The 4,666-nt window shown below is 37.7% G+C and overlaps 1 non-coding gene across 1 annotated transcript; it reads left to right on the top strand.

Moving 5' to 3' along the window:
* The first annotated feature begins 2,012 nt into the window (after positions 1-2,012).
* Positions 2,013-2,118, top strand: LOC121209119 (small nucleolar RNA R71). Its single transcript, XR_005904236.1, has one exon. It is a non-coding gene; the product is annotated as a small nucleolar RNA R71 (small nucleolar RNA).
* Positions 2,119-4,666: the final 2,548 nt, after the last annotated feature.

Raw genomic sequence — 4,666 nt, 5'->3', positions numbered from 1 at the left:
ACTTATTTATAGTCTAAGCTCGACTTACCTCTCCATTGATTGGTCATGGTGGTTCAAGGAGTTTATACTCCTTATTCCTACTATGAATCTCATCAAAATAAGGTTTTAGGCGAGTATTGTTTACCTTAAAGGTGTCGAGCTTGGGATGACTTACCTCAACTGTACCGAATGGAACAATGCTAAGTACGTAAGAGGAATTTCTTCATCGGTTTAGCAGTGACAATGTGAGGATCTGCGGCATCTAATAAAACTTTATCTCCAACCTTAAGTTGATTTGGAAAGGTATTGAGCTTACTCTGGCGTATTTTGGTTTATCGTGTGTTCTCGATTTATGTGTCCACCATTCATCTAGCTCCTTGATTTGTAGCTTTCGTTCTTCATGAATAGGTCCTCTATTGCTTGAAAATGGCTCATGTACTTCCTTCAAACTCATTTCCTACAAAGTAGGTTGTACCATATTGTCAGTTTTAGTAGAATGGTTTAGACAATCACCTTCAATTTTCGATGTGTTGCCGGAATTGCGAGCTTGAAGGGTGATTGTTTCATCTCCCACATGAAGTGTGAGCTCACCTATGCCAACATCAATAATCATTCTAGCAGTTGCTAAAAAGGGCCTTCCTAAAATCAAAGGAGTGTTGCTATCCTCCTCTATGTCTAGAACAACGAAGTCAACGGGAAATATAAATTTATCGATTTTAACTAGCACATCTTCAAAAATACCCCTAGGAAATCTTATAGTTTTATCTGCTAATTGAATGCTTATCCTAGTCTGTTTGGGTTTCCCAAGACCTATTTGTTTAAACATTTTGTAAGGCATGACGTTAATACTAGCCCCTAAATTAGCTAGTGCATTATTAACATCTAAACTACCAATTAAGTAAGGAATCATAAAACTCCCTGGATCTTTTAGTTTATTTGGTAGTTTATTTTGTAGAATAGCTGAGAAAACTGCATTTAGCTTCACATGCGAAGCCTCGTCCAACTTTCACTTATTTGCTAAAAGCTCCTTTAAAAATTTCATTGCGTTTGCATCTGCGATAGTGCTTCAATAAACGGTAAGTTAATATGTAATTTTTTAAGAGTTTAAGGAATTTACCAAATTGTTCATCTGAGCGGTCTTTCCTTGTTGCATTAGGGTATGGCACACGAGGCTTATATTCTGGACTTACTAGTTTCTACTCATTGTGGTCTGCCTCACCTTTACCTTTGCTTATCTCTGTTTCTTGCCTTAGTTCTAGTTCAGGTGTGACTAACCTTTCCTCATCTTGACTAGTAATTGCGTTGAGTTGCTTCCTTGGGTTAGATTCTGTGTTGCTTGGCAAGCTACCTTGTGGTCATTCAAAAATCAACTTGGCAAGCTATCCAATTTGAGTTTCGAGCCCTTGGATCGATGCTTGTTGATTCTTAAGTGCTATCTCAGTATTCTGAAAATGAGTTTCTGACACCGATATAAACTTTGAGAGCATCCCTTCAAGGTTTGGCTTCTTTTCCTGTTGGTAGGGTGGTAGTTGGTAGCCTGGAGGTGGTTGTGGCCTTTGATTTCCTTGATCGCCCCACGAGAAATTGGGATGGTTCCTCCAACCTGCATTATAAGTGTTACTATATGGGTTATTTTGGGATCTAGAGTTATTGTTACCCATATATTGGACTTTTTCCTCCTCGATGCTAGGGTTGAAGGGTTGATATTCTATGCATGCTCCTCCTCCATTCGAATCGCACTTCATCACTAGATGTACCTGAGTAGAACCATACAAACTGTCAATCTTTTTATTTAAGAGTTCTACTCGGTTAGATAGCATAGTAACTGCGTCGAGGTTGAAAACATTAGTTGCTTTTGTTGGCTTTGTTCTCATAACTTGCCACTGATAGTTATTCAGTGACATCTCTCAATAAATTTGTAAGCCGCCTCAGGTGTCTTATTATTGATAGTTCCTCCAGCGGCTGCATCAATCATCTGCCGAGTCGAAGGATTCAGGCCATTATGGAACGTTTGAACCTGTAGCCAAAGCGGTAACCCATGGTGAGAGCATCTTCGCAAAAAGTCCTTATATCTCTCCCATGCATCGTAGAGTGTTTTTAAATCCATCTGCACAAAAGAAGAGATATCATTACGTGATTTGGCTGTTTTAGCCAGTGGAAAATATCTTAATAAAAATTTTTTGGTCATTTGTTCCCAAGTAGTGATTGACCCTCGTGGTAACGAGTTCAACCATTGTTTAGCCTTATTCCTTAACGAAAAGGGAAACAACTGAAGGCGAATGGCATCATCAGAAACGCCATTGATATTAGATGTATCGTAAAATTCTAGAAAATTTCCAAGTGAGCGTTGGGGATCCTCGTCCTGCAAACCATCAAACTAAACAAACTGCTGTATCATTTGAATTATGTTAGGTTTCAGTTCAAAATTATTTGCAGCAATAGCAAGTCTAACTATACTTGACTCAGTTCCTGTTAAATTAGGTTTAGCATAATCATACATAGTGCGCGGAGTAGTATTTTGATTAACAGCAATTGCAGGAGGTAGCGGATTTTCTTGGTTTCAGCCATCTCCTTGGTTGTGGTTGAAGTATCATCCTCTTGCTCGTTCTCTGTGTATCTTAAGCTTCGCCTTATTTCTCTTTGGTTTCTGCAAACTGTACGATCGATCTCACTATCAAAAAATAATGGTCCTGACGGGTTTCTTCTAGTCATAAACTATAAGATCCTGCCAGAAAAAAGGAAAAAGAAGAATTAGTAATAAAAATTAGAATAAAATTTAAATTGCAGTAAAAGTAAATGGCTAAAGTAATAAAAATTGAGTGTTCCTAATATCTTAGTTCCCTGGCAACGGTGCCAAAAACTTGATACGTGATATTCATGATAGGTTTTAAATATTTATAATCAATCGTTCTTGAAACTAACTATTATCACGATGAAGGCAAGTGTACCTATCGAACAGTAGTATAGATTTAGCAAGACCGGATTGTCGAACTGAAAGGAACTAAAAGTACTAGTAATGACTATCTTTTTATTATCTAGCCTAAGAATAATGGGGTTTGTTTTAACTAGCTAATTAACTAAACTAAGAATTCTCAGAAAATAAAATTGGGGAATTACTTTTGGAAAACTCGATTGATTGAGACAATACCTAAGGAAAAATCCACCTAGACTTCACTTGTTATTTGACTCTAAATCGGACGATTTATTCATTTGACTTGATCTATAGAAATCCCTAAGTTATATTATTATCTCTCTCGAGACTAACAACGTCTAACCCTAGGTTGAATAATTGAAATCTCTTTCTAATTAACTCCCTAGGTTTGCATTAACTCGATCTATGGATCCTCTTATTCGATTTCACCCTGATCCGGCAAAATCTTGTCACCCTATCTCTAGGCGCGCAACCAACTCCGCTTAATTATGAAAAATTTACTCTTAGACAATGTTTATTCCTCCTCTGAATAAAAGCTTAACTTGAATCAATATCCTAGAATATCAAAACAAGAATTAAGAACACATAATTAAGAACAAGTCAAATATTTATCATACAATTCAGATAATAATAACAAGATCTGTTTTAGGTTTCATTCCCCTTAAGTATTTAGGGGTTTTAGTTCATAACTAAAAAGGTAAACATCTCATAAGAATAGTGAATACAAAACATAAAGAAAAACCCAAAACTCCTGAAAGGAAATTGAGGGAAGATCTTCAGACTTGATGATGAATCCGGCTTCTGAGATGGATCAATCGACTTTCCTTGAGCAGTTCCCTACTTCCCTCTCCGTGTGTCCTTTTTCCTCCTCCTCTAGGGTGTATTTATAGGATTTGGAATGCCTAAGAACCTTCAAAATTTTCCTTTTTCAAATTAGAATAAACTTGGGCTCGGCAGGGACATGCCCGTGTGCAATTACTTCAGGCCGTGGTCAAGCCTGTTAAATAGGCACGGGCGTGTGGTCCACCTGTGTGAGTCGTGCTCTGATTCTGCCAAATTGACACGATCGTGTGGTCTACCCTTGTGAGGAGGTCCAGGCCGTGTTGATTTCGTATGTTGGCCCATTTTCTTCGTTTTTGGCCCGTTTCTCATTCCTTTCACTGTCCTATGCTCTCTAAGTATAAAACATGAAATTAAGGCATTAGGAGCATCGAGTTCACCAATGGGATAGAAATATGTATAAATTACGGTTTATCAAATGTATCCGAGGTTAGAAGCTTTTTAGGATTGGTCGGATATTACCGAAGGTTTGTTAAGGGTTTTTCCATGATTGCTACTCTGATGACGAGGTTACTCCAAAAGGATGTCAAATTCAAATGGTCAGAAAAGTGCCAACAAAGTTTTGAGAAATTAAAGTCATTGTTGACCGAGGTCCCAGTTTTAGTACAACCTGAACCGGGCAAGGAATTTGTAATTTATAGTGACATGTTGTTGAAGGGTCTCAGATGAGTGTTAATGCAAGAAGGCAAGGTAATGGCTTATGCCTCGAGGCAGTTGAAACTACATGAGAAAAATTATCCGACACATGATTTGGAGCTAGCTCCATCGTGTTTGTGTTAATAATTTGGAGACATCATTTGTATGGTGAAAAGTGTTGGGTATTCACCGATCACAAGAGTCTAAAGTACTTGATGACCCAAAAAGATTTTAATTTACGGCAACGGAGGTGGTTAGAGTTGATAAAAGATTATGAGT

The sequence above is a fragment of the Gossypium hirsutum genome, chromosome A10, assembly GCF_007990345.1.
Source record: "Gossypium hirsutum isolate 1008001.06 chromosome A10, Gossypium_hirsutum_v2.1, whole genome shotgun sequence".
Classification (NCBI taxonomy): Eukaryota; Viridiplantae; Streptophyta; class Magnoliopsida; order Malvales; family Malvaceae; genus Gossypium; species Gossypium hirsutum.
This window is presented reverse-complemented; position numbering and strand designations above follow the sequence as displayed.